The following is a 13437-nucleotide window of genomic DNA, read 5'->3' as shown; positions in this document are numbered from 1 at the left end:
AGCTGCTGTAACTAAATTCTGGTCAATTATTAGTTCACTCAAAGACATAAAATGCAATTCACTTTTTGCTTTCAATCCTAAATGCACCAAGTATGTTGAGGCTGTTGCTACCTCTGCCAAAAACAAGCTCTTTGATGGGGCCCTTGACTTCTGGAACATTCACTGGCAGGGTTGGCTCCCCTTTAAGGTGAAATGAGGCAGATTTGAAGGCCATTTTGAGGGCAGCAGAATGAGACCCTAGCCCCCACTGCTTCCTTGCATCAGACTGCACCATCATTACCCCAGAGCAGGGTTTCGTTCTTAACCTGGGGTCCCCAGATATTGTTGGACTACAACTCCCATCAACACCCCCCCCCACTGGCTGGGGTTGATGGGAGTTGTAGTCCAAGAACATCTGGGTACCCAAGGTTAAGAAACTCTTCCCTAGAGTATGCTGTCAAAACTCTGAGCTGAGTTCTGCTGGCAGGCAGACTCACTGCTTGCCCCTGTCCCCAGCAATGTGTTTTGCTTCATGGGGAGATAGTGGTGGACTCTTTGCCCTGCTTGACCCCACCCTGCTTGCTCCCCCTCTTCCTGCATATGTCCCTCCATCACCTGCCTCAGACAGGCTTGGGATGGGCACAAACTAGAGGCCGCAAGCAAAGAAGGGGCACATTGCTTGTCAAGGATGCAAGCAGGAGGAAGAGGGATCTCCCTTCCTCGTTTGCTGCCTCCAGTTCATGTCTGTCCATTAATGGATAGGATTCCTTTATGTCCACCATTCATCATAATCCATTCCTACCACACAGGACACAATATACCTCTCTGCTTTCTGCCATGATGATCAAAGCAAAAATCAGATGTGAAAAAGGACTACATGAACTTACCTGCTAGCAGACTATGCAACGTCTAAGTGATTGTTCACACGTTTCCCTTCTTGTAACTAATGAATAGTCAGGTGAAGTTGGAGTATTACTTATGTTCTGAAAAGGAAGTATTCAGGGCCTTAGCAATAAACAAAATAACATTACATAAATATTACATAAGAGATCCAGCATAGTGTAATGGTTAGAGTGTAGGACTAGGACCGGGAAGACCTGAGTTCAAATCCCCATTTAACCATGAAATTCACTGGGTGACTCTGGACCAGTCATGTATCTCTCAGCCTAATCTGCCTCACAGGGTTGTTGTGAGGATAAAAATATCCATGTACACTGTTCTGAGCTTCTCGGAGGAAGAGCAGGATATAAATGTAAAAATAAATAAAATAAACTAATTTTATTTCCAGCTACACTGAACTGTGCTTTACTATGACTAGATCTTGGAATTGGCAGGAATAACATGTCATCACCCCTGGCCCTGTGTATGGAGCTAGGAAATGTTCTGCCTTTTATACCCTTTTGAAAGCATTTTTTAATGCGTTTCCTAAGCAGTAGTACTTTTGCTCAGCTCCCATGCATTTTAACTGGATTTGAAATTCGAAGTGGATTATGCCCATGGGAGAAGAACCAGTATGAATAGACACCGTGCTGATTTGGCAGGCACAGTTTTTTCTAGTGTGAGGCTGACAATCCTCTACAATAGTCTTTTATTTGGTGTTGTGACACATCGGAATAAGAGGAAGCAAGTTTTAGAAACACCTGTCTAAATGACATGAAATATGGAGAAGCAAGGTATATTTTAAAAAGATAAAATTTCATACAAAACTGCAGAATTCTTGTTTTCAACAAGCAGCACAGTAGTCTCTTTAGAACAGTTTTCCTAGAACCTTTCTTGAAGATTGAGAGAACATCACCATCCTACACCACCATGAGAAATATGTATTATATATTTTGAAGAATGTGTTTGTGCAAAATATAGTCATACTTCCCAATGACCTACAGATACCAATTTTGCATGAACAATCCTGCCACTGAAATTAGCTGAGTGCACTATTTTTTATACTAAAATATGCTTGAGAAAAGGTTAAAAATATATTTATAAAAACAAGAAATTCTGAATATTTAGAATAAGCATATTATAAGTGTTCTTGTTCTCAACAGATTTTAAAACTCAATAACCAGATCAATAATTCCTAAATGGCATCATGTCCAAGAAAAGCAGATCTTTCTCAAATTTACTATTATTTAAATTTATCATATATAGTAATTATTCAATAAAATGAACAATGTTTGAAGTTGAAATCCTGCAAATTTCAAACTGTTCTTTTACCTCCCTTTTGCAAGCACATTAATAGAACATTATATTACAAATATTTAATTTACTGAACTTTCCTATAAGTGTAATCTATACAAAATGACTTTGCCCAGGCTCACCTACTAGAGGAAATATAAAAATTCATATTGATACTTCATTCATTAAATATTAGACACTACCTCCTTATGACATAATTATAGAGTTATAAAGAAAAGGGGGGGGGAGTTATACCTAAATTTAAGGACAGAATAATTGTTGCAACATCAAGCAAGCCTTACTCTGTGATATTTATAACCACAGGTCTAATGTAACATGAGCTTTCAGTGCTATATTAAATAAACTGAACAAATACTCCGTTGAATACTATCACACCTCTGGTTATAGTACAAAGTTCAGTTTTGCTCACAAAGGAAGTTTTCCACAAAAGCCACATTTAAGTAAAAGATGATGTTTAACGGCCAGCTATTAGAGTGGTTTACATGAAGCACTGTACTTATTCTGTCAGCAGGTTCTTTAGAAACACCTATTTTAAGTCCTTTTATAGTTGGGCTTTCAATTCTTTCCATTGAAACCTGAGATAAAAGATAGTAGCTGGAAGGAATTTTGTTCATTCTAACACTTTTTTAAAAGAATAAATAACCTAACACACCAAACCTTGTTCTTAATTGTTACAATTTAGCTATTTGTTCAGAAGGAAAATTGTAAATGTCTACAACATACTGGGGACTGAAGACAGATTTTCAATTTGTGTTAATCACTATAGCTCATACATGCCAATGGTTTTGGTTTTGTTCATTGTTATTACTTTTTGACACAGAGAAGGCCCGCCTCTGAGTTGCCACCAGGCGAACCAGTGGTAACTGGAGATGGACCTCCTCAGATGACCTTAACGTGAGGTGGGGATCATGCCGAAGAAAGCGCTCTCTAAGATAACTTGGACCTAAGCCATTCAGGGCTTTAAGGGTAATAACCAACACTGTATTTTGCCCGGAAACATATTGGCAGCCAGTGTAACTGTTTCAGGACAGGCTTAATATGGTCTCTCTGGGTTGTCCCTGAGACCAATCTGGCTGCTGTATTTTGAACTAACTGAAGTCTCCAAACAACGTACAAAGGCAGCCCCACGTAGAGCACATTGCAATAGTCAAGCTGGGAGGTTACAGGCTGATGCACCACTGTCTTGAGGTCATCCTCTTCAAGGAATGGGCACAGCTGTTGAATCAGCCGAAGCTGACAGAAAGCACTCCTGGCCATGGCCTCCACCTGAGATATCAGGTGCACACCTGCTCCTTCTGGGGGAGTGTAACCCCATCCAGCACAGGAAGATCTAACTCATCCCTCAGATTCTGAGCCCCCACAACGAGCACCTCCATCTTGCTTGGATTCAGCTTCAATTTATTCTCCCTCATCCAGCCCATTACTGCCTGTAGGCAGGCATTTAGAGAATGACTGCCATTTCCTGAAGATAAAAAGGAGAAGTAGATTTGGGTATCACCAGCATACTGGTAACACCCAGATGACATCATCCAGTGGTAGATATTGAAAAGCACTGATGACAGAATGGAGCCCTGAGGGACTCCATATAACAGCTCTCGTTGAGAAGAGCAACTGTCACCAAGCTCCACCATCTGGAATCTACCCAAGATATAGAAGCGGAACCACTGCAAAGCAGTGCCCCCTATCCCCAACTCCCCCAGGTGATCCAGAAGGATACCATGGTCGATGGTATCGAACGCCGCCAAGAGATCCAGAAGAACCAGCAGAGTCACACTCCCTCCGTTGGTTCCCTGGTAAGGTTTATCCATCAGGCCGACCAAGGCTGCCTCAGCCCCATTGCCAGCTCTAAAGCAAGTTTTAAATGGGTCTAGGTAATCAGTTTTCTCCAAAACTGCCTGGAGCTGGTCGGCCTCCACCCTCTCAATCACCTTGCTCAACCAAGGGAGATTGGAGATTGGCCTGTAACTATCCATCGCTAAAAGGTCCAGGGAAGGCTTCTTAAGGAGTGGTATAACCATTGCCTCCTTCAGATAAAGAGGCACCCTACCCTCCCTCAGCGATGCATTTATGTTATTAACTAGCTCACCTCCAGCATTCTCCCTGCTAGATAGAAGCAGCCAAGTAGGGCAAGGATCCAGAGAACAGGTGGTAGGCTGCACTGCCCCAAGCAGCTTGTCCATATCCTCAGGAGTCACAGATTGAAACTGATCCAATCTAATACTGCAAGAGGGATTGCTGGACACCTCCTCCATAGACCTTGCAGAAATAGTGGAGTCCAAGTCGGCCCGAATACAGGAGATCTTGTTCGCAAAAAAACCATTAAAAGCATCACAGCAGAATGACTCCAGGGACTGATTTGAAGTAGAAGGAGCAGAAACTAAACTCCTCACAACCCGGGATAGCTCTGCTGAGTGTGAACCTTTTTTACTCCTAAAAGAGCTTATGACAATTCAAATCTATCACAAAATCCATAGAGATAAAACCTAACAGGTTTTACGCTGCCAGTAATAGTTTATTAAGGAACATTAAGTCAATACACAAAACATAGAGAGAAAATAATTAAGAAATCAGCACATTAAAAATAAGCTGAAACCATCTATTAAACCATAAACTGGAAAGTGGGGAATGTAACATCATTTTTCAAAAAGGGACCCAGGGATGGTCCAGATAATTACAGGCCAGTTAGCTTAATGCCTGCTCTGGGCAAATAGGTGGAAAGCATTTTTAAAAGATAAAATGATCTTACATATATTGTAATGATCTCAGCTCCATCAATACCAAACAAAACAATGAGGTCTGGTTTAGAATGGTTGCAGCTTTGAACAGCAATAAGAACACACTAGGCCACAACCTCACTGCTAGCTGACAGGCCCATGGGCCTGTCCACAAATTACCATTCTCTAAGAAAGAATAGCCATTATAAGGAAATGCCTTTAGACATAGTTATAAACTATCACTACATATGGAAGAACCTTCCTGAAGAAGATTCAGCATAGTTTCTGCATGGATAAATCAGAAGAGAGCTGGTCTTGTGGTAGCAAGCATGAATTGTCCCCTTTGCTAAGCAGGGCCTGCCCTGGTGGTTGCATTTGAATGGGAGACTACATGTGAGCACTAGAAGATATCGGGGGCCACTTTGGGAAGAGCAGAAGGTTCCAAGTTCCCTCCCTGGCATCTCCAAGATAGGGCTGAGACTGCTGCCTGCAACCTTGGAGAAGCCACTGCCAGTCTGTGTGTAGACAAGACTGAGCTAGATGGACCAATGGTCCGACTTAGTAGAAGTCTGCTTCCTATGTTCTTATGCTTCCTATGTTGCCTTACTAACTTTCTAGAGTTCTTTGAGAGTGTCAGCAAACATGTGGATAGGGGTAACCCAGTAGACACTTGGAATTTCAATTGTTTGTTTGTTTTACAAAGTCTCTCACCACAGACTCTTCTTATCAGTCCTAGTATGGGTCCTCTTATGGATAGTAACTGGTTAAAGAACAGGAAGCAGATAGGAGAAATAAGTGGACAATATTCACAATGAAAGGAAGTTAAAAGTGGAGTCCCGCAAGGAACTGTATAGGAATTGGTGCTTTTTAACATGTCCATAAATGACCTGGAGCTAGGTGTGAGCAATGAGGTGGTCAGGTTTGTGGACAAGAACAAATTATTTAGGATGATGAGAACTTGAGCAGATTGTAAAGAGCTCCAAAATGGTCTTTCCAAACTGGGTAAGCAAGAATGTTGTTCAATACAAGTAAATATAAAATGATTCACATTGGGACAAATAATCTCAGTTTCACAGATGGGGTCTGAATAGGTGATGAACAACCAGGAGATACATAGATCTTGAGACTGCAGTGGATAGCTCACCAAAAACTTCAATCTAGTGTGCATCAGTTGTGAAATATGTGAACACCATGCTAGAGATCTTTAGGAAAGGGATCAAAAATAAAACTGTCATTATTGCAATGACCCCTGCTAACTTGGCAAAGAGGCACCTTTTAACATGATGATTGTCTTTATTTAGCAGGGGGAGAGTAACTGGCCCTATCCACCCCCAGCACAGTACCTCCAGTGACTGTTGCTGGTGTCTAATGTTTCTTTTTAGATTGTGAGTCCTTTGGGGACAGGGATACATCTTATTTATTTGTTATTTCTCTGTGTAAACTGCCCTGAGCCATTTTTGGAAGGGCGGTATAGAAATCAAATTTTTTATTTATTATTATTATTATTATTATTATTATTATTATTATTATTATTATTATTACTACTACTACAAATCTATCATGTAGTCACACGTGTGTATGGCTCTGGTTGTTGTGTTTCAAAAAAAGATATCATAGAATTGAAAAATTACAAAAGAGCACAACCAGAACAATCCAGGGCCTGGAGCACCTTCCCTATGAGAAAAGGCTAACTTGCCTGGAGCTTTTTAGTTTCAAAAAAAGGTGACTTAAGTGGCAGGGAGAGGGTCATGATAGAGGCTTATAAAATTTTGCATAAGTAAACACTATTTCATACAGCATATATGATACATATTACATATTCTATGGAATTCACTGCCACAATATATGGTGATAGCTACTAGCCTAGATAGGTTTAAAAGGGAAATAGACAAATTCATGGAGGACAGATCTATCGATGGCTACTAGTCATAATGGCTTTATGCTACTTCCAGGGAGTAGCAGCCCCCAAAAGGTGAGGTGGAGCAGAAAATGAGCTGCAAGTGCGGCTCATTCCCACTTTCTTCTCCCTGACCCAGCTGCTCACTCTTTCTTGTCTTGCCTGCTACCGTGTTAATGACAGGCACTAGGGGTGTGAACGGAACCAGCTGGCCTGGTTCGGTTCGGGTGCGAACGGCACCCAAACCTGACTGGGCCAGTTCAGTCTGGCACCCCCCAAATCGCTCCGGTCCAGTCCAGTTCAGTCCCCTTTGGGGGGCTTCCTAAAGGCCATGGGTGGTATGCAAAAGTCCCCCCTCCCCACCACCGGCCGCTTAAGTCGCCGCCGCAGCCCATCCCGGGATGATTTTCAGCCCATTCTGGCCTGCAAAAATCAGCACAGTCGCCATTTTAGAGGCCGCCGTGCATTCTCAAATGGTCTCTGTGAGGCCTCGCAAGGCCTAGGGCCTTGCAGGGACCATTTGATCATGTGCAGTGGCCATTTTAAAAAATATTTTTTTAAAATGGCCGCCGAAAACAGAATGGCCACCGTGCATGCTCAAATGGCCCCTGCGAGGCCCTAGGCCTTGCCAGCTTCTTGAGCATGCATGGCGGCCTCCAAAATGGCCACCGCACCGATTTTTGCAGGCCCAAATGGGCCAACAATCAGCCCCGGATGGGATGCTGCAGTGACTTAAGAGGCCGGTGGGGGGAGGGGGAACCTTTGCAGACCACCCCCCATGGCCTTTAGGAAGCCCCCCAAAGGGGTTACAGGTAATTTTTTAAAAAAATAAAATAATTTGAGAACTGAGGCGGGGGGGGGGGTTGGTTCAGTACAGCCGGACCAGGAGTTCTAACCCAAACCCCAAACCCCTGAACCCCCAACCCCCGAACCAGTTCGCACAGCCCTATCAGGCACATGGGACATACATTTGCCCAGTGGCCATCCTGCATGCCTGGGCTAACATGGCAGTGATGGCTGCAGGGGGTGGGGGGAGGAAGGCAAGGCAGAGCAAGGCAGTCAGGGCAGGGAGAGGAGAGTAGGAATCAGATGCACCTGCGGCTCATTTTCCACTACCTCTGCTCTGTCCATTGGTGCTGCTGCCTCCAGGTACAGAGGCAGTAAGAACCAGTTGTTGTGAAGAAGCAATGGAAGAAGGCCATTTGCCTACATGTCTTTTCTGTGGTGTTTTTGGTAAATTCCATGATCCAGGCCAGATTTAGTTAGTTGTATTCCAGTCCTGGAGTAGAGGCGGGGCTAACAAACAACCAGGAGCAAAAGCACGGAAAAGCAGTCTGCACTTGCATCTCTGTACACAATATCTGTCTCATTAAATTGTTAATATTCCTGATTCCATTCCACTGCCTTGTCCTTGGATACCACAACTCTTTCCTTTGGATTCAACAATGTCCTGCTTCTGGGCTTTTCAGGGTCATCTGGCTGGCCACTGTGAGGTACAAGATGCTGAACTAGATAGAAATTTGGTCTGTTCCAGAATAGCTTTTCTTATGTTCTCATCAGTGGTCCCTCTAATTTTTTTCATCTCTGTGCGGAATGAGTTTTGTACTGGGCAGCAGTATCAAGGCTCTGTGTGCGCACATGCATTCAGAGTGAGGCCTTCCTAATTCAACCGGAGCAGGATCTAAAATTAACTGAGCAGACATCAGAAAACTTGTGAGAGAGCACATGTGTGCACACTTTAGAGAGAACAGTGGTTCTCATGTTCATTTTTAGAAATGACCAAAGACATCTCTTAGGTGGAATAAGTGGACTTGTTTGTTTGAGACTTAGCCCATTCTGGGAGAATAACAGTGTTATGCTATGCATGTCTAAGTAAAAATAAGCTCCAGTCCATTTTCGGGCCCAATTCAAAGTTCTGGTTTTAACTTTTAAAGCCCTAAATGGCTTGGGACTGGTTACTTGAGAAAGCACCTTGCCCCATATGTCCCACCTTTGACCTTAAGATCTTCTTTGGAGGCCCTGCTCCGAGTGCCCCTGCCAAACGAGGTGAGGCAGGTGGCTACTAGGGAGAGGGCCTTTTCGATGGTTGCACCCCGTTTATGGAACAGCCTCCCTCCCCAGTGAGGTTCACCTGGCATCATCACTTTGTTCTTTTAGACACCAGATAAAGAACTTTCTGTTCACTTAGGCCTTTTAAATTTTATTTTTAAAATGGACAAAACAATTTTTGGAAGGTATATTGTGATTTCATGTTTTATGTGTTTTTATTCGATGTTTTAATGATGTGTTGTGAGCCACCCAGAAATGGAGTGTCTAACAAATACAGTTTTTTAATGATTTTTTATTATGCTATTTACACACAGTCTACCAGATGTTATTGACTGGATTTGGTACTTTAATTATTGGGCCCTTTCCAAGGGTCTAGGATAACCAAATAAAAATTAAATTAAAGATAGCATCGTAGTATTTGTGCTGCCCCGAGTATTGTGGCCTTCTGTAGTTGATGTGTTCTAATTTTATCAATGCAACACATCAACTACAGAAGGCCACACTACTCGGAGCAGCACAAATACTACGATGCTATCTTCTTCTTCTTCTTCTTCTTCTTCTTCTTCTTCTTCTTCTTCTTCTTCTTCTTCTTCTTCTTCTTCTTCTTCTTCTTCTTCTTCTTCTCTCCTTTCCATTTATTCCCTCAGAGCATTAATTCATACTCTCTTAAAAGATGGAGTATAACATTACAGCTTCACAAAATGTGACAAACCAGGTGCCACGCTGCACCTGACCTGGGTGGCACCTCTGCAGTACACTTAGCCACACTTGGAGTAAACAAGGCATCATAATAATATAATAATAATGGAGATGGAGGAGGAGGGGGAATGACTCAAAGTTATGGGGATGTCCGAATTTCGGTATAGTATTGCCAGAACATCCCCCTCAACCTACATCTGCAGCCATGAAGAGAGGGAAGACCACAGAGAACCCTCCAGCAAGAGGACACAGAAGAAGTTCCTAGCAGCTGGAACAGAGCAAATAAAACTACCCGTTCCTTTGTCTCTCCAAACACCTATCAAGCAGCTACCATGAAACTCCCACCACTAGAGTGCATACTGTAGTAGAGTGCATTCATCCGTACCTGAATTTTGCTATTATCAAGAATCCACATTCCTGCACAAGCAGAACTGTTAATAAATCTTAAATGATGTACAGGTATACAAAACTTTTTACACATAGTTTTACACAAAACCACAAAACCTCATATACACATAGTTAGTCACTCTGTGTATATGATACAGAGTGTAACCAAATCTGTGACAAAACCATTAGGAACTGCTGCCTAGTCTGGACAGACCGAAGCAGAGGTTATTACTAGAGTATCTGATTAAATGCAATGCTTAATCTCATGGGAATCATCAGCTGCCAAACAGGAACAGCTGAGTGAGTAATGCTACTGTAAGCTTTTTATTTGAGTGTAGCAATAGGATTAAGAAAATTACCCAAACTAGGTCAAACAAGCAGAGAGCTGGTGCAGACTTTGGCTGTTCTGCTGCTTCTTTATACAATAAGACTCTGGAGCTTCTTCATCATGCAAAAATGGATGGACTTTGTAGATTTTAAAATATGAAATTACCTGTACTATATTAGCTCCTTAAGATACTTTATCAAAATGTGTCCCTGTGACTTCAACTGTATACATTGGACAAGGCAACCCTCTTGTCACAGCTTTGGACTGATGGGTTACCAGCACAGGATCCATTTCACGATTTGGGATTAGGGATGTAAATGTAAAGCTTAATCTCAGAATTAGGAATTTGAGCACAATTTGAATTAAATGAGATAGCCTTGTCTTAAACCGGCAGAGTTTTTTAAACACAGAATTTCCTTGGTTTGTGTAAAGGAAATGTATGATTACCATGCTGGCTACAACTCCCCCCCCCCCCGCCACTCATCATGTAATATTTAGTGTTGATTCTAAAAAGTTAATAGCATTATATTTTATATTTAATGGTTAAAAAAAACCCCACAGCTTGCAAGTTTAAGACCAGAGTTAAGGCTATCTTATGGGAGGAGAGTGGTCTTGTGGTAGCAAGCATCAATTGTCTCTTTTGTTAAGCAGGGTCCACCCTGGTTTGCATTTGAATGGGAGAAGTTGTCAACAAACCATATCTCAGGGTAACACAGAGAGCACCCATCTACCCAAGTGTCTCAATCACACTGGATCATAGACTCATGATCTTAGTACCCACTTTACCCCGCCGAGTCAAAAGAAATTGACACTTGCTCAAAGCAGTTCGATAGCACAGCATAGATTAGACGGAATCTATCAAGACAGACTGAAACCAGGACACACCCACACCTAGCTAATGTGGTAAGCCAGGCTATTCAGACCATACTTCAAAGATAACTCACTGACGGGAGGAATCTCCTCATCTAAAAGAGATAACAGCAAAGCACTTTTTGGGAGTAACGCAGATAAGTGGCGCATTTCCTAACTCGTCATGAATTAACAAAATGGCTGGCAAGGACCGACTGGAGAAGTTCATACACCTAGAAGACAGCCTGGTCTTAAGATACTCAACCAAGCATAGTTCTAGTCACCATGTATATCATATTTACATGGCTCCCTCCTGCCTTTGTTGGGCAAGCTACACTCAGAGTTATTAAGTTTGAGGGGCAATAGATTTCTTTGGGTAAGCAGAATTGGCTTGGAAACTGCCTCAGGGCACTTTCCGAGGTATATCTACCTCTAGCAAAAGCACGTGGCCTCAATCTGTTTGGATTGCTATCCTACAGACTCTCATGCACGTGAGTTGTAGCCCTTTGCTCCTCACTCCTCTTCTCCACTTTCCTGCCCGTTCCCTGTGAGGAGGCCTCCCTGCCAATGTACAACGAATGCACCAACTTACCTGGGAAGGATAGATAAAATAACCTCTTGCCCTTCTAAGCCTCCTTGCCGCTTCTCTTCCTTCTCTGCATTCCTCACTGCTTCCCAAGCACTTTTCATGGCAAGCCTTAAGCCAGGCCTCACTCTTAATTAGGACTTGAGCTAAATTTTTTCCAGTAAGACTCTCAGCTGGAATATTCATTGCATTGCCTAATCAAACATTTCCCTTCTGTACCCCCATTTTACCCTTAATAAAGGTTTCGAACAGTATTCCTGTCTCCTTGTTTCTCCAATATGCCAAAACTTGCTCAAATTGATACTGGAGCTGAACTGCTCCTCAAGCAGTGGCACACCTAGGTAATTTTGGCCGGGGGTGGGGGGAGTGAGCTGAGCAGGCCTCCCCCCTCCTGTGGCACCAGGAGCAGTGGGTGGAGCCACTGCTGGGCCTGTCCTTCCAGCTCAACAGCCCTTGAGAACTGCGAGGCACTCCAGTGTGCCTGTGGAGTTGAAATAGATCATCATAATTGGGGGCTGGAGGCCTTGATGGGTTGGATGTGGGCTAATAAACTGAAATTGAATCCAGACAAGTCGGAGGTAATGTTGGTCAGTAGGAAAGCCAATTGGGATGAGGAGATTTTACCGGTTCTCTGATGGGGCTCTGCTCCGGGTGCCGACAATGAGGGAGGCTCGGTTGTTGTGCACGCGGGACAGGGTCTTCTCTGTTGCTGCCCCCAGACTCTGGAATGCTCTCCCGGTGGCTATTCGCTCCTCGGTCTCCATCACAGCTTTTAGAAAGAGTGTAAAATTTTGGCTTTTTGCCCAGGCTTTTATTTGATTGTCTCTGCTACTGATCTTTGTACTCTGTATTGCTTTTATGCTTTTGTTTTAAAATTTTAATCAGATTTGTTTTATATTTTTAGCTTAATGTTTTAATTGTGTCTTTTTTATGATCTTGTTTTTAAATTTTGCTGTAAACTGCATTGGGATTGTTTGAGTGAAAGGCGGTATATAAATTTAACAAATAAATAAATAAATAAAATTGTCATTGCCACAGGGGGAGGCCTGCTCAGCTCACCCCATCCACCACCCAGCTGTGTACAGGGCAGCTAAAATTATGGAAAAGATCAGCAGTTCGGTGCAGCAGGGCAATGGAGGGGGCGTGGGGTGACAGCAGGAGGCCCCCCTGGACATTTTGAGCCCCCTGGAGCTTGGAGGTCATGGACTAGGGCCCCAAAGTCTGGGGGTAAGAGTGCTTCTGTCCCCAAGCCAAGCTAATTTCTGCCTTACTGGAGAGCCGCATAAAAAATCCTCTGTGTTGAGTCAGGATAAGGATGATGAAAGATACTAGATGAGGCCACCTCTTGGCTGTTTAACCTATCCTATAAACTAATGATGTACAGGGCTGTCCTTAGGGTGGGGTGAACAAGGTGAACACATCCTGCTTCTGCAGGCCCCGCACCTGGCTCTCTGCCCTGCAGACAGCACAGACTCTGAGATGTCTGCTCTGCACCCCACACAACGGCAGCATGGGGCTGGCCAGGAAACTTGCCTGCCATTGAAAGGCTCCCCATGTGCTGGGACAGGAGGCTGACTACAGCTCCCACCATCTGACTATCAGCTGTATGGCGGGCAGGTGGGGCTTCCAGTGGCTTCTCTGCTGGCCTCCCTGAAGCTCTCCAGTGTGAGCTGGCAGGCTGCCTGAAAGCAGCAGAGAAGAAAGGAGGCATAGTGGCCAGCGCTGGCTGCCCATCAGAGCACTGTGCACTCCCCCT

At 43.5% G+C, this 13437-nt stretch overlaps 1 protein-coding gene across 13 annotated transcripts in view; it reads right to left on the bottom strand.

Moving 5' to 3' along the window:
- Positions 1 to 13437, bottom strand: part of LOC128329859 (poly(rC)-binding protein 3-like) — a 469417-nt gene that overhangs the window by 195643 nt on the left and 260337 nt on the right. For 7 of the 13 annotated variants that reach the window (XM_053261677.1, XM_053261689.1, XM_053261697.1 and 4 more), the window contains one exon: positions 867 to 962. The exons of the other annotated variants lie outside the window; for them this stretch is intronic. The gene's annotated coding sequence lies outside the window, so the exon portion shown is untranslated. The remainder of the gene's footprint in view (positions 1 to 866; positions 963 to 13437) is intronic. 13 annotated transcript variants of the gene reach the window in all.

Source organism: Hemicordylus capensis, chromosome 6, assembly GCF_027244095.1.
Source record: "Hemicordylus capensis ecotype Gifberg chromosome 6, rHemCap1.1.pri, whole genome shotgun sequence".
In the NCBI taxonomy this organism is placed as follows: domain Eukaryota; kingdom Metazoa; phylum Chordata; class Lepidosauria; order Squamata; family Cordylidae; genus Hemicordylus; species Hemicordylus capensis.
The sequence above is the reverse complement of the archived record's forward strand: the minus strand, read 5'-3'. Positions and strand labels throughout refer to the sequence as shown.